Here is a 17699-nt window from a genome sequence, read left to right as displayed (position 1 = left end):
TGAGGGCCCTGTTCTGCCTTTTCAGCCTCTCAAGGGCCACAGCCGCTCCCACGGGTTTTCCCGGGAGAAAGGCCGTAACCCTGATCAGCTTTTGGAGCGCTCCCTTATCCACCAGGATAAGGGAGGCCCCTTCCCAGGGTACCAGGGTGGGCACCACGGTCTTCGGCCATTCTCTCGACTGACTGTCCGTGCATGCCACCCATAGCACGCCATCGTCAAACTAGTGGCCGTCAAAACTCGGGAGCTGACCGTCTGGGTCAGTCCCGAATAGTGCCGCCACTAGGTCCTCCTGAACCAGGTAGGTCTGCTCCCTCGTCAGGGACAGCTCAGCATGGCCAGTTGGCACTATGGCCACCCTGCCGCCACCCTTCGCCGCCTCTTTGAAGGAGGTTGCCTCTAGCCTTTCCAAAGCCCTTACCTTGTTCTTGGCGGTGCACGACTGTTTGGCGCGGACGTTTCGGCGCCGACGTTTTGGCGGCCGTTTTTTGGCGCCGGTACATTTTGGCGCTGATGTTATACGGGGAAATATATATGGGCGCCAAAAAGTCCAGCGCCAAAAACGTGGCGCCAAAAAGTCCGACGCCCAAAAAGTGGCGCCAAAAAATCCTGCTTCGTGTTCTTGGGCATGGCCACATCGGGGGGAGTGGATCCGGAGGACCTGGGCCTCTTGGGCCCTGTCCCCTGTTCCTCCGTATCCCCTGACGCGGTCTCTACCTGCGGAGATTGCTGATCCCGCGAGGCATCGGCTTTCAGCCTAGCCTGGCGGGCCCGGCGCTTCTCCGCACCCGTCCTACCCCTTCTCCTCTTCCCCTGGGTAGGGTCAGCGACAGCGGGCCCACCACTGGTAGGCCCCTTTGAGGCTGGCTCCTCCACAACTTCCATTTGGATCTGCGCTTGTTCCCCTTCCGGGGCCCTAGCGCTGATCATACTCTCCTGCGACCTGTGTGCCTCTGCCGTTCCCTCAGAGAGGGCACCGTCATCGGCGTTATAATTTTTATTGTTATTAGTAGATTCCATATGATTCCCACGAGTGTCCAGGAAAAAAAACAGTCCACCCCCACAGAGCCTGGATGCAGGGGTAAGGCATGCATACAATGGGGTGCTGCCAGGTTCCCCAAGGGTATCGTTTGCGACACTGTTCCCCAGTGTCATTCAGCCCTCGGCACGATAACTTCCACCTTAGCTTGGGGAGTCTGGTCCGCGGCGATGCCTTGGGTGTTCCTGACGGGTTTTTACTTCCGTAGGTCGACGTTATAGCTGTCGCTGGCCGGGTACCGAAGTGTGCCCCAGAATCCTGGAGTCAGGTGCTGTTGTTCAGCCTCCTGTCTCCGTTCTGGAGGTACCACTCTTTCTCCGGCCGTCCCCCTATCCGCCACCTGGGGACGCGCTCAGTTAGTGACTCAGACCGTCCCCTTCGTCTCGTTTATAGAGCACGTCCGGGGCTGAGTTAATAACAGTTAACAGACTTTTTTTTATATTTTATTTCCCAACATTTCTGAGGTACGACTTTCAGCCTACTTAAACTATTAAGTTTGATCTTTGGGTTTTAAGTTAAATTTTTTATATTGAAAAATAGGCATCTGTAACAGAAAAAGAACAATCATTAAGAGTCATTATTGTGAGCCTAACTAAGTCATTGTCATTGAGTGAAGTGAACTTAGACTCATCGTGGGGATTGAAGAAGTGCGTGAGATGAGGAGCGTATAAGGGAACAAGATCACTCGTCAATCCTTTAAAAAAAAATGAACGAAGCTCCTCTTCCTTGACAGAACCTATTCTGGTTATAGCCTCCCCTCCAGTACCGAGATGAAAGAAAATTAGAATTCCATAAGATAAGACTAATACGATATCTCTGAATGTAGAAGAGATAGCAAAATTTTCATGAAAACCTTATATTCGTAGAACGGAAAAAGAATTACAGAAAGGTCTTTATAAAAATGTAGCTGTCTCCATTAAATTGCAGGATTTTTTGAATTTAAAAGAAAAAAAAATATCGCCCATACCGAGCATTTCTCTGCCCGAGATTTCTCCCAGCTCTGGGCCTGTCCCTAGAGGCACCTCCGCCCCTACCTCTTGGGGCAGGCTCCTAAGGATCCTAAGCCAGTGGAGCAGGAGTTTTCTTCTCCAGATGCATCTGCCTTTGCAGATCAGCAATCTGCTTGCTCAATAGTTCCACGTGGTGGACGAATCCATTAGGACCATGTACATGAGGTCGCGGAGGATCCTCTTGCTCTGTTGAGGCGACGGCCTCATGTGGCGAAGGGTGGCAGCACCTCCTGGGCGAGGTCTGCCTGACCGGCCGCGCTGACATCCAGGTGCCTAATTGCACCTGAGGTGCTGCCCTAATCACCGTTTCCGATGATTTATCTGGAACGTTCGATTTTGTTCTCGAACGTTCCATATATCCGTTGGAATTCTCTCGACCCTTCCGGGGGTCACTTCTCAACGTGCTCTCTTGGTGACCTGTAGTGGTGTTATATCTCCGTCACCAAATACGTCTCTACCGCGTTCAATATTTAACTGTTTGTTCGCGGCTCAAGTGCAACGCACATTATTGTAGTTGTTTGTAATTGTTGACAACGAGTGACGTTAAAATAAAACTGTTTTATAGCGACAAACCCAGTGCGTCTCGTGTCGCAGTTATTCTACCCCGTTAACCCGCATCCCCCTCTCTAGCGGTTTTTTTGTGCGCTCTCGCCGGAACATGCTCCCTTGGCGCCGGTCCTGGCGAAGGCTGGCCTTGTGGTGAGGAAGCTGGCAGTGAGGGTGGAGACGGTGGCGGACGCTGGCCCAGCATTCTCTGAATTAAAAAAATTCAATTTTGTTTTAAAACTTTACATATGCTCTTCATTAACGTCGTTACTGAATTTTGATAATGAAAAGTATTGTCATGAACATATCCTTTATGATAAATGATTTTGTTTGATGAATATCCTGATTTCCTGATACATTATTTATACACAATTCCACACTGATCTTCACACAACACAGTTGAATTTATATTAATAATTATTTGTTTTATTTGAACAATTAAAAAGGCAGCTATTTTATTTTGATTTTTCGGAAATTACTACCGCTCATTTCCCGGTGAAATTTTAACCTAAAAAATCGTGGAAGGACGCCGGTGGTTTTCCCCCCCTGAAAACATATGCAATTAATAAACCACATGGCTCAATCTGCTTCGAATATTGATGCGGATAACTTAATAATTATGAAATTGACGATTAATATATTTGAAAGCTTACCAGATCGTTGTTATTCTCCATAACCAGAACTGCCAGAACTGGGACGTTGAGATCGTTGTCGGCAATGTTGATACACTGAAAAAAACGAGGGAGGTTGCATTCACCAGCACTTCACAGCACTGTACACTTTTATCTAGAGTAAAAAAAAATCGCCACCGTCTTACTAGCGGATGGCCAATCACGATTAGGTATTTCACTACAGTACGATACACTGCGCGCTACCAACTGAGCAGCTCCAATGTCGCCCGTTAGTGATGGACATAATAAAAACTCGAGAAATGTGCGTGATAGCTCGTTGCTATCCGCATATTTTCGTTAATGTTCCATAACTAAAACCGTCAATTGGTTCACTGGAAAGCTGATACGCGATTTATATTACGTAACTAAGGGCAGTTTTGGTCTAAATAATCGCGTAAGTTTATTAAATAAGAACAAGGGACTGGTGGTAGTGGAAGGGGAAGTTGTGAGGTGTATTGATACTTGGTAGCGTTCGGCGATCTTTCGCGTATGAAACATGTACTTGGCCGATACGCTATCGCGTATCTCGATATCGCGTAAGTTTATTAATTAAGTAAGGACACGGGACTGGTGGTAGTGGAAGGGGAAGTTGTGAGGTGTATAGATACTTGGTAGCGTTCGGCGATCTTTCGCGTATGAAACGTGTACTTGGCCGATACGCTACCGCGTATCTCGATTTGTCGCATCAGACCGACAATATGAATTTTTGCGAGTGCCATTCGGTTTGGGCAACTCACCTGCGGTATTTCAACGGCACGTAAGAGCAGTGTTTAGAAATTTAATTTATGACGGAATTGTGTTAGTCTACCTGAATGATTTGATCATTCGAGCAATAGACGAAGGGGAGAATTCAAGAAAACTAAAGCTTGTGTTAAGTGTCGCTAGTGCATATGGATTAATCATTAGTTGGGATAAATGTGAACTTATGACGCTTAGAGTTGAATATCTTTGATATATCGTGGAGGGTGGACAGATACGTCCTTCTGTGAAAAAAGCAATTTGTCTTTCGAGATTTCCACCGCCTAAAACGGTAAAGCAAGTGCAAAATTTTTTGGGTTTGACGGCTTACTGTCGCAAGTTCATCCCACAATTTGCGAGACATGCGAGACAATTGTCTCAGCTATTGAGAGATAATGTGCAGTTCGAGTGGGGGCCAGAACAAGAAGCCTCATTTGAAAAATTGAGACCTGCATTAGTGGAAACACCTGTGTTAAAGCTGTGCAGAGTGAATGCGGAAACTGAATTGCATACCGATGCGAGTAAAATCGGCCTTGGAGCAGTTTTGCCACACAAAGATTCAGAAGACGGTAAATTTCATCCTATTTATTATGCAAGCTGGAAAATATCTCCGGCCGAAGAGAAATATACAAGTTATGAGCTGTGTTGAGAAGTTTTAGCTATTGTGAAAGCTTTAGAAAAATTTAGAGTTTATTTATTGGGTATTAGTTTCAAGATAGTGACAGATTGTAATGCTTTTGTGTGGACAATGAATAAAAAAGATTTAAATCTAAAGATAGGTCATTGGGCAATATTGATTGACCAATTTGAGCGGAAGATAGGCATCGCTCTAGGTCGTCGATGAAACATGTCGATGCGTTGAGTCGAAACCCTTTCGAAATTTTATTAATGCAGGAAGGCCGAGACGGACTGATCGAGCGAATACAAATAGCACAGAAAAAAGACGTGGAATTAGAAAAAATTATAGAAGCTGTACGCCAAGGAAAGAATTCAGATATTACCCTGGAAGAAAGAGGAATTTTATACCGCGAAATTGGTGACGAGTTACTAGTTGTTCCCAAGTCGATGCAATTCGACGTAGATAAACAGGCACATGAACAAGAACATTTTGGGTGGAACAAGATCGAATATTTTTATAAACGAAATTTTTGGTTCCCCAATATGAGAGAAAAGATTCAAAGAGTCATTTCTAATTGCGTAAAATGTATTCTTGCGGAGAAAAAATTTGGAAGAAGTGATGGAATCTTTAATCCAATTGCAAAAGAAGTAGTACCATTAGATACGTAGTATATAGACCATTTAGGGCCCATGCCTTCAACAAGAAAAGCGTATAATCATTTTGTATAAAATTAAGGCTGATCCAGAGCACTGGGTCGATCGGACACCATCGGAATAATTCGGGAGTGGGCTCGGGTGCCATGAGGGGTTACTCTGACCACATACCTCACTTCGTGTTCATCCATCATCAGTATCACAACGCAAATATCGGATATTATCAGGTTTTTGTATCGTGGCTTTTATCGGATTGAATCATCTTTTATACTATCAGTTTTGGTTAATTATCATCGAATATTGTGCAATTATCATCATCATAATTATTGGAAAACTATCAAGTGTAAATAGTGTATATTTTGGGTTAAATTATATTGAATCGCCATAAGGCAAAATCAACGTGTTTTTCGTCACCATCCCGAGTTGGAAGATCATCTCTCCACTTCCGCTTCCAATCCACCCTACCCGGTTAAAAACATCAAATCTCTAACAGATTTGTTTATAGTGGTAGATGCTTTTAGCAAGTTTGTTTGGCTCTACCCTACCAATCCGACCGCAGCGGAGGACGTAATTGTTAAATTGAAAAAACAGGCAGCGATTTTCGGAAATCCGTGGAGGATTGTTTTCTGATCGTGGTACAGCGTTCACAGCTGGTGTATTCAGAGACTATTGTGCAGAGGAGAAAATTGAGCATGTTCTAATAACAACAGGCATGCCTCGTGCTAACGGGCAGGTTGAAAGAATGAATCACATTCTGATACCGGTATTATCGAAATTATATTAGGAAAATCCCATGAAATGGTGGAAGTATGTTGACAAAGTGCAACAATATATGAATGCCACACTTAGTAGGAGTACTAAGAAATCTCCGTTCGAATTAATGATTGGTGCGAAAATGAAGCATCATGATGACCAAGAATTGAAGAAATTTGGGCGGTCAGAGATCTGGGGTGTGTAAGAGGAGTGGGTGAGGAGAGCTCGTGATGGTGTGATACGGGAGCGGCGGGAGGAGGGAATGAGGGGGGCCGAGAAAATACGTAGCACAATGATTTACACGCGATTTAAGTTGAACTTGAGTCAATTTATCATAAAAACAATAATTCTAATTTATCTAATATACAGAGATAAGAGCGGTCACTGAATTGAGGTTTGAGAAATACTTGATGAGCAAAACTTGAGATCCAGTGAGTTAAACCGGATGAGTTACACCTGAGTTAGAGTGTCTAGAATTTTCCATAACGGAGAGTAATCGCACGCGATCTTCACTGTTCGATGTCCGTGCGAAGAAAGTATTACAATTGAGTTAACTAGTGAGAGGTCGTTATAAATTTGAGATCGATTACACTGATACACGTGTTGTCGTGATGATGTCCAGAAGACGAAAGAGCGAGTTCGCGAGAGGTCACGGCCGAGAAAAATCCAGATCGATGGCACGTGACCGGAATAATCGTTTCATCGTGGTAAATGTTGGTGATTATGAGGGTCCCAATTGAACCAGTACAGCAGGCGACTACATGAAACCTTGGTCAAATGTCATTGACCTCAATATTGCATTTGAAGATTATTATACCTGCAGAGAAGATTCCAACGATCCTAAAAATGAAGTGAATAAGTGAAATGATATCGAGGCGATACCAATGCAGGATGGCAGGATGTGGGTTTTAGGATTTTTTGACAAATGGGACAATAAGCTTTAATATTAACAAAAGACTCTTAGAACTTAAGACAAAGATTTTCTGTTACTTGCATAAGTTCATTGTGAAATGTAGAGTTTAGCCTATATGTTTATTTCGTATCTTTTATAGTTTTTTCTAGCGATAACAATTTAGCGTGCAGTAGTAGTAAGTGGGCACGATTGGCGAATTTTCTTCCAGGAATCGCCCCCCTTCCCCCCTTTTTCCAGACGTGTCCGAATACGTTTTCCCCATTGTCCTTTGAGGAGGACGTCGCCGCTCTAGGGCCCCCTGGGGTGAGGGTCCCCAAAGGAATGTTTTTGTTTGACAGGAAGTGGGTGGTGGGTGGGTGGTAACGGTCACGTGATTCAAAAAAAGGGGGGGGTGGTAACGGTCACGTGATCCAAACGGGAGGGTGGGTGGAAAATGGGTGGTAAGGGTCACGTGATCCGAACGGGAGAGTGGGTGGAAAATGGGTGGTAAGGGTCACGTGATTCAAAAGGGCGGGAGTGGGGGGGGGGAAGTGGATGGCGTGGGAAATGTGGGTATATATGGGGAAAATGAAATAAATATGTAATACATAATTTATTGAGTATATAAATCATTTATTCAGAAATTATACTTGTATGAGGGGTGGTACATAATATTAGGGATTTAAAAAATAGTAGTAATCAAAATTATTATTATTATTATTAAATTAATGCAAATGGAATATATTTTTTAAAGACCGCTGGTTACAATGCAAACTACCTTTACCAGACAAGTTCTGAAAAGGTTTACTTAAATTTCGACGATTACAATTGTGTTTATGAATAATTTTGTTGAACATTTTCATAACAATGCGATCGTTACGTTTTGTGTCTGAAGTAAATAGTTTATGAAAGGACTGTAAAGACCGATCATTGAACAACCGGTGAAGCACAACAATGCAGTACTGCCCACAAACATCAGACGATATATCTTGGAGTCTCTTCTGGCTCCATTCATAAACATTGCAATTTCGCTTAAGGCGCTGAGAGATTCTTGTATCGAAGGGTGGCATTTCGAAGCTGTCGAAATAGATTCCTCGCCTATTTGAACCGAGGTAAACGGCAACCCAGTGACTTCCTGCCCGATTGTGGTTGTCGGTGTTGATGATGATAGCACAGGGCCGGGGCCATGTCCAGGGGACACGGTCGGCAGGGTAGACACCTCCAATGCATGCATCTGTATGCGGTAATATCTCCAGGAGCTCAAGTGTATTCATAGAACGTCGGTAATCCGGGAAATGAGCGTTGGTCTCGTTCAGCAGGTTGAATGCAACTAACGCAATCTTATGCTGCGCGCCCATTAAGTAGTCCTCCATTTTCATCCACTGTAGTCGACAATAACCTGCCTTGTGGAATCAATTTCTAGCAAATTGTCATATTCGGCGTACAACAGACAATTTACATTCTGCTCTGTTGCTCTATTGAAGCGAACTTCAATGCGAATACTTCCACTTTTCACCAGATTCCAATGGCCAGCGGAACTTGCAGATAAATCAGGAGTCAGATCGAACGCGAACAAGCAAAATCCATCGGAATAGGCCGGACGAGAGATGCTATTTCCATGGTCGCTGAAATGTGTTCCAGTACCAGCAAATAGGGTGTTGAATGCCTCCACATCTAGGCAGACACCAGAGGTGAAACTTGGCTGCAGAGGTTTTGTAGGTACTTGGCGTCCATCGACATTCAGGCATAAAAAGTTTATCCCAAAATTTTGAAAGTTGAAGGGATTCTTCTTTCTCGATCCGTTGAAACTGACATTGTCAACAAATCCCAGTATGATTCTTTTAGGTAGTTGACCCAAAATGGCATTGTCTATTGTCTCCCCCATAACCCCCCGATGGAGAACAAAAGATTTGACCTCCACCCGTGTCAAAGGATATTTCGCAGTTGTCTTTGCAAGCGTTTTAGCGTGAGCTATCAAAATTCCAGGGCTGAGTTTCACACGGCGAACTATCCAGGAGGCTTCTTCTATATGCACCTTATAATGCAGGGGAGTGGAGTCCATAAGGCAAAAGTCGTCCTTTGCACGGATAAGACGAACGCGTAGCTCTACGCCATTCATCAAAAACTTGTCTTGATTGAACACGTCACAATGTAAATCTCCCAGTAGATCAAATGCTTTTCCACCTTTAGTAATTGCCTGACGTACGGCTAGTCCATCGTTGTTTCTTGCATCACCCGCCGCTACAGCAATAGAATCCATTGCACCATAGCTATCCGTAGCTCAAAGAGACATTCCAAGATGTGAGGACTTTGCATCGGTTCCATAGTTTAGCAATGTTTCAATGTATGCTTTATAAGCGTACAGGTTATTTGGAGGCGTAACAACTTTTTGATTGAAATATACATCCACTTGGTTAAACATTGAATGTAAAAAGTTATTCACAGGCCCAACAGAGTCGTCTAGACCAGCAGAGCCATCGGGTATCAGGATTCTGGCGCGAACTTTGATCATGGTATGTGCCAAATCAATATATTCTTCTCCATGGCCTGGTACGATGAATTCAATTGGGGCATCGTCCGACAGCGTAGATACAGGATTATAATAAACAAATTGAGAATTTTCAATACTTGTTTGGGTAGGTGGTATGGTAAATAGGTCCAGCTCCGACTTCACACACTCAGAAGAGTGCGAATGTAGAAACGACATGATGATTAGTTGAAAATATCGTACAAATCACGAGTCCTCCGCTTTGATTTATGTCTCGGTACTTTTTTCACTTTCTTGCTTCTTTTGTTTGCAACGGGTCTTTTCTTTTTATTCTTCCGAGTTTTGGATGTCTTGGCAGATCCAAGGCCAGTGAGCTTATGAGAGGCGAGGCGTTTACGCGTCCTCTTATATCCTGAGCCACGCATCATGGTCCCAATTTTGTCCTGGGCCCTCCTTTTCAATTTCAGCCCAGACTCGGCTAATCGGTTTTCCAGCGCCACCTTTAAGGGCTTGCCATTTGTCACTACATCCCCAACAACGTTAATACCCGCATTGAGAGCTTCTTTACCGACAGCTCGGGCTGCGCTTCCCAGATAGGGCAGAATGCGTCGAAACAGACCTCCAAGGAAAGCACCAATTCCATGACCTCGTTGATAAGGACTTCCAACGAATATCCTTCCAAAATCCTTATATCGGTCCACTGTTCCTCCACCAGCTTGGTTTGCGTAATATGCAATGAACGGGCTCATTTTTTAGTCAATCAATCCTCTTGACATGAAGTGTCACGTTCAAAGGACCATACTCGAATGGAATCATATCACCCTGATTGCATATTATATCTATTTCAATTGTGCGAAATGAATACCTCATCAACGGAATATAATGAGGAGTGGAAAACGTAGTACAGTGCATGGCCCCATAGGTATACGTAGAAGCGCTGAATGGTACCACTCGTAACAGAGATGACTGCACGTCACCTGTTACGGAGGGTACACAAAGATCGCTGTAGATGAACAAATTCGCAGGTAAACCTCTGGCCAAACTTGCTGGTGAAGATCCTTGACAATACGGCCTGGCGTTTGTGAGGCTGTGTATACGTCTCTGAAATCCCAACATATCGGATACTTTATCGGAAAAGTCTATTGCATGAACTGTGCTAGTGCAGTTCCTGGAGTTGCAGTGTTTTACAATTTTCACAAAACCTTGTTGCGCTAAATATTCAAATCGGATATGAGTACTCAAAGACGGAAAAGTATTCATGAACCCCACTAAATCTGTTATATCTTTGAAAACTGCAGTAGGTAGAAAAAATGTTTGTACCGAGTTTGCCTTGGTCTTTTTGTCGATTGAATTACTAACGAAATTGATTGGAGAATCTTTTCCATCACGTATATGTAAAAAATTGCAAGGAAACTGTATTTCACTCAGACCCACTACCCATTCTCCTTCCAGTTCAACTTGTTTTGGAAGCAAGGTCGTGAATTTCGATGCTGTATTATCAGGATGATAGCTCATGCTGCTGTTGCTGGGGAGTATCATATAAAATTCGTTTCTCTTCATTTTTTCCCAATTGCATGCAGTTCTGCAGCAGGTATCCAAGAATCAAACTTATCAGGATATCCTTCCCAATGAACAAGAACCTGCTTATTTTTTCCTTTTCCCTTGGAGCGTATGACACGTTCCACTATGAACTCGTCCTTGTCCGTTGGTTTATTGACAAGCACCAATTCTGGTTCGTAGAAAAATCCCTCAATTGGTTCGTCAGCAAAATCCATCAACTCGTATATCGGCAATGATTGTTTGAAAACGGCTTTCGTTATTTTGAATATTTCTTTACTCCAATTAGTTTCATATCCTTTCTCAAAGATGCCTTTCGTTCGACTGATGCGTACATAGTCACCAACTTTATATTTAAAGGATTCTTTACGTGGTTTCTCCGTCTTGAATCGACTTTGTATATTACGCCATACGTATGGTGCATTATCCATAGTCACAGCCGCAGGCGCCATCTTTATTGAAGAATGTCGCGAGTTGTTATAAGACTCGACAATTTGTTTCAAAACATCTGTATACTTATATGTTCGACTATGTGTAAAGTAACGCCACATACGTTCCTTCAATGTCCGATTGAAGCGCTCCACAACTGCAGCTTTTATGTCGGGATTACGTGCAACACGAAATTTTATTTTCTTATCAGAAAAAAATTTTTGGACACTGTTGGCCATAAATTCTTTTCCCTTGTCCGTTTGTATCGAAACAGGAATGCGCCCTCTATTTGTATCCATTATACGTTTGAAAGCTTCAAGAACCTGTGATGCTGATTTGTCTTTCAATGGCTCTACCCACGCAAATTTACTCAAGACATCAATAACTACAAGTAAATATGAAATCCCATCATTATATGTTTTTAATGATCTCAATTCAACTAAGTCAGCCTCCCACACATCATCAATGTTGGTTACTGTATAATGAAGACGCGGAAATTTACGCTTAATGGGTCTATGAAGGGTATAAGTGTTCTGAGCATTAAGCCAATTTTTTATTTCACTTTCAGGTATTTCTTTCTTATATTTTGATAAAATATTTCGAGCCCCTGTGTATGCCTCAGGCTCTGGAAGGTTAAAATATGTCCTCGAGAGTTTTTCATTGTTCAAAACGGAAGCCATGATGTAACTTTGTCGGTTTTCGCAGTGTAGGGAGAACTAAGCCGGGGTTTTTTCGAGTTTTTACGGGGGCGATGAACAGGAGGAGTGCGTGATCTATAGCTTTTCCTTCTTCTACCTTCGTCTACGGAACTCTCGTCCTCTGAAATTTCAGATTCTCTTCGATTCCTAATGTCTGGCAATGCTGGTGGAGGCTGATGAAACTTGGGATTACCCAGAAACTCCCGAGGTGTGTTCAGACTTTGGAGATAAACGGCAAAATGTTCCCATCCTTTAGCTGAATATGTTTTCCGTGCTCTGACAACATCTTGTATGAGATCCACAATATTGACACCAGGAAATGTTTGTCCATCCAAAGTCACTTGTCCTTTTGAGTTCCATTTGAGTCTGTTAGCAGTGTCAATGGCGTCAATGTATTCTAGTATGCCAGCAGCTTTTCGCTGATATACTTTAGGTACAGTAGCAACAATAGCTTTTGGGTCGTAGCGTTCGGTGGTTTCAGTTTCGATGGGGGTCTCCGTTTCTAACACCGGCGTTTTAGTTTGTTCTGTATAAAACAAATATCGCCTCAGAACGTCGTTATACAACTTCCATTTTTCATGGTCATCTCTAGGGCTTTTCGAATTTAAAATTTCCAATAGCTGGGTATCTAATCTGCTTGTAACAGTGCCTGGAGTTTGCGCTGATGGCTGAATTTCTTTAGCCAATTCCGTTAAAACATGGTGAGCATCAACATGTGAAGAATTTTTTTTTTTTAGACGCTCCACACTCTCCTCTGGTACAAGAATCATTTTACGTGCATGTTCCATCCTTATACAATGGCTGAGATAAGTGCGCTTATCAGAGGACCCAATAGCATCGGCAAAATTGAACCACCTTTCTGATTAATGATTTTTTTCTTGCTGCTTAAACTTTGTTTTTTATCGGCAAGTTTTCTCAATAGTTTTTTATGGTTGCACAGTTTTGATTTCTCACAATTTTTCAAAGGAATATTTCCGTGTAACAAATTTAAAGCACACTCGCAAATGCAGCGAATTAAATCTTTATTAGCGTGTTGTATTATTACTCGGCGTAGCCTGGGTGGTGCGTAGATGAGTGCGTGTAATAAGGCTGTATTTTTTTCTCCCAGCGACTTGCGAACAGAGCCGCTTTCAGAACGACTTCTCGTTGCCATCACACATGAACGACTGATACACTCCGTGATGCCCCTCCTCCTTTTATATTGCGATCCTTCCGCGGAATATAAACATAATGATGGGGATCACTGGGGAATACATTGGTTCGAAACCTACAGTTTTCAGGAGTCGATTGTTTCAAATCTAACAACAAATAGCCGTGAGCTGCCGAAGTTGCATCAAAATAGGCTTCTTGCAGAAATTTTGGATCTTCTGGATATATTTGACGAGCTAAATGGGCAATTTGTGCACGATCTCTGGGATTTTTAAATACGACGATGTAATTTGTATTCAATGAAATGTCTCTCTGTCCTTTTCCTTGGTGGAATAAATTTTGAGATAGAAACATTACACTGAGATTTTTATGATGGCTTCCTTTTGTAAATAAAGCAACTATTGCACCATTCGAAGATTCCCGCATCAAATCGTCCACGACAACCAATTTTGGCTTATTATCATCAAAATCTCCAGATCTTGGTAGGCCTTCACGAAATTCGACAAAATTATTATCATAATCCGAATATCCATTCTGCCACTCAGCGTAATAAAAGATCACTTTTTCAATTTGTGTATCGCACATTTGCTTAATTTCCTTCAAAAACCTTTTAACAAAAAATGTTTTTCCACAACCCGTGGGACCACAAATCATTGCAGTAAAGGGATGTTTCCACCTCGTGTCCATATTGCCTTCTGATTAATCATGCCTAAAATCTCATCATTTTATACAATTTTACGATATCCGAAAATATGGATTTGAAAATGCTAGAGAGGGGCGTGACCTAATGTACCTGTATTGGGGTCAAGTGGGCTTGCCTATGACTAGGACAAGGACAATGCGCGTAGGCGGGGGGCAGGTAAAATAGGCGAAGAAGTGCAGTAGCCCCCCTGTGGCGCCAACAGTAAAACCCCTGACTTTTCCCAATATAGCCCGAATTTTCTCGCACTAACTGCAGTCGTCCAAGGGACATTCACAATGTCGGACCCAAACGATTTAGCGGGGCCCAGTGACCCGTCCGAAGAAAATACTACACCTCCACAGGGAGATTTTGATTGGATAAATAATTTTGATCTTGAGTTATTCGGTGATTTTGCCATTGAAAATAATTTTGATGGAGATTTATTTGAAAATTTTAATTCTGCGCTCTTTGATATTCAATGTGGTGGTGGTGAAAATGTTGTGAGTGACCCTAAGGCTTTGGAAGCTGTTGAAGAGTTTAATCTAGATTTACTAGATCAGCAGAATGGTAAGTATCTAGCTTCATACCTTTTTATAATACCGAGAAAAAATTTTAGGCATATTTTTTTTTATTGAAAAATACTAAACCCAATTTCAGATCAACAAAATGGCCGCGAAGAAGAGATTGAAAATCGATTGCCGGCCTTAAGGACAATACGACGATCACGCCAGAGACTTCCACGTTTCAAACTCGACACACATGTGATGGAGTTTGCAATCAACCCTTTACCTGAAAGTCGTGACCCTGCCGACTGGGTTGAAGAAGCTTTTCGTGATGTTTATAATAAAATTATTGAGGCTGGAGGACGTGGTATGAATCGAATGTGTCTTACATTCAATTTTGCAAATATGCAAAGGGACAATGCCTGGATAAGTCCACGTGCGATCAAAGGATATGAGTTTCAAGATCTATGGAATCTTGTCAGCTCTATCGCGCAGAGCGCAAACGGTTTCGGATGTGCCGATAAGTTTTGGATCAAACTTCACGTGGCTGAAGCCCCGGTAGGTCAAGGTTTCCTTGAAAACGCCATGAAAAGAGGGTTTAGTAGAAAATGTATCCTTCAGATTTCGAATGAAGATGGCTTGTGTCTAGCCCGATCACTTGTTGTGGCCAAAGCACATGCAGAAAAATTAAAAACCAGAGCTGATAAGGGCAAGATCCACGAGGTATGGCAGGCAATCCGGCAATGCAAGGGAAAAATGCAACGTAAGGAGGCCGAAAGACTAACTCGAAGGGCAGGAGTCATTGCTCCTGACGAAGGCTGTGGTCTACAGGAAGTTGCTCAATATCAGCGATACTTGGCTGAAGAAGGATGCCTTATCAAGGTCTATTCCCTCATGAGAAACGGAAAAGATCACCCTGTGCTCTACGATGGTACACCTGAATTGATTAGCAGAAAGATGGCCGTCCGATATACCTTACCGATTGTGTATTATCGTGAAGCGAACCACTATGAGCCAATCCAAAATTTACCTTCATTCTTTGGCGTGAAGTATTATTGCGAGCATTGTAACAAACCTTACACTACGCAAGGACATGTTTGTGATAGGACTTGTGATAGGTGTTTGAGGAATCCTCCGTGTGACTCTACGATTGTTGATAAAATAGAGTGTGACGATTGTAATCGAGAGTTTCACGGGCAATTGTGCTTCGATCAACATAAGAAACCAGGATCTTTCAGCGGAAATAACCCCACCGTCTGTGACTATATAAAATTGTGTGGCCAATGTAATACGAAAATTGATCATCGCAAAATTCAGAATCATGTGTGCCATAAATATTATTGCAACGTATGTCAAAAGGACGAAGATATTCCTCATCTCTGCTATATGCCCACCTTAAAAAGTAAGAAAAAATTGACTTTGAAACGCGTGGCGTTTGTTTTCTACGACTTTGAAACCAGACAGGATGAGCTTCTGCAAGGAACTACAGATGTCAACGTACACATTCCTAATCTTTGCGTTGCCCAAACTGTGTGTGATCGTTGTGCAGATATGACCGACGATGACATTGTGAACGCCAACGATAATCACGGAAATCCGTGTGGCGTGTGTAAACATCGGGAAAATGTTTTCGATGGGGAGGATCCTGTGCGAGGATTTGTTGATTACATCACGTCGATGGGTAAGACGTATAAAAAAGTAGTTTGTATTGCACATAACGCGAAAGGCTATGATTCACAATTCGTTTTGAGAGACGTCATGAAACGCATTAACAGTCAAATTAAAGCGATAATTAACGGAACAAACATTATCTTGATGGATTTTAGGGATAATAAATTTATAGACAGTTTAAATTATTTTCACATGGCTCTTGCAAGTTTACCGAAAGCTTTTGGATTGGGGAATATAGCGAAAGGTTATTTTCCACATTTTTTCAATACAAAAGACAATTAAAACTACGTAGGGCCTATACCTGATAGAAAATATTATGGTGCTGACACTATGGGTGTCCTAGATCGTGAAAAATTCTTATCCTGGTATAATGATCGTGTCGAAGCAGATTATGAATTTGATTTTCGTAAAGAAATTCTTCATTATTGCAGACTTGATGTTACAATTTTGAGACGAGCCTGTGTTGAATTTCGAAAACTGATTATGAATGCTGGAAATGTCTGTCCTTTTACAGAATGTGTAACGATTGCTTCTACATGCATGCGTATTTTTCAAACAAATTTCTTAAAAGACAAGCAGATAGGCATTATACCACAGGGAGGATATCGGTTAGGGAAAACGCAGTCGAAAATCGCAATTGAATGGCTCTTGTGGCGCGAACATTGCGAGAATCATCGAATAATACATGCCGGACGAACTCGTGAGCACAGAACAACTTCAGGCCTGCGTCTAGATGGTTTTTGGGAGGATACCGCGAATAATAATAAGAAATATGCATATCAGTTCCACGGGTGTTATTGGCACGGATGCCCACGGTGTTTCAAATTCAATAGAGATAAAGAGTTGAGTCACAAGGATACACTAGAGAGTCGATATGAGAGAACAGGGGCGATTACACGGGAATTGCGACACTCGGGTTATGAAGTCGTTGAAATATGGGAATGCGATTTTATTCGTCAAAAAAAGACAGATCATGTGTTGGCGAATTTTGTAGACAACGTTGATCAGCAAATGTTTATAGCGCTGGATCCGCGCGATGCATTTTTCGGGGGACGAACAGGAAATACCGTAACACATTATGACGTAAAAGATAATGAGAAAATTCGCTATGTTGATGTTTGTTCGTTATACCCATACGTTTTAAAGACAGGGGTTTTCCCGATTGGCCATCCCACTATCCATGTGGGGCGTGATTGTCAGCTTATATGCCCTAATAATAATATTTCGCAGATAGAAGGTCTCGTGAAATGTCGCGTTTTACCCCCTCGTCAATTATTTCACCCTGTTTTACCAGTAAAAGCCCATGGAAAGTTACTGTTCCCTCTCTGTGGATCATGCTGCGATGATCTTGTACAAGACAATTGCCCTCATGATGATCCCGCTGATCGCGAATTTTTGGGAACTTGGGTCGCTCCAGAACTTCGTAAAGCCGTAGAAATGGGGTACAAAATATTAGAAATCAGTGAGCTTTGGGAGTATAAGAGTACTACGCGTTATAATCCTGTGACGCGAACAGGTGGATTATTTGCCGAATACATTAACACTTTTTTGAAAATAAAACAAGAGGCTTCAGATTGGCCTGCTGAGTGTGTAGATGATGAATC

Source organism: Diachasmimorpha longicaudata, unplaced genomic scaffold, assembly GCF_034640455.1.
Source record: "Diachasmimorpha longicaudata isolate KC_UGA_2023 unplaced genomic scaffold, iyDiaLong2 ctg00000099.1, whole genome shotgun sequence".
NCBI lineage: Eukaryota > Metazoa > Arthropoda > Insecta > Hymenoptera > Braconidae > Diachasmimorpha > Diachasmimorpha longicaudata.
This window is presented reverse-complemented; position numbering follows the sequence as displayed.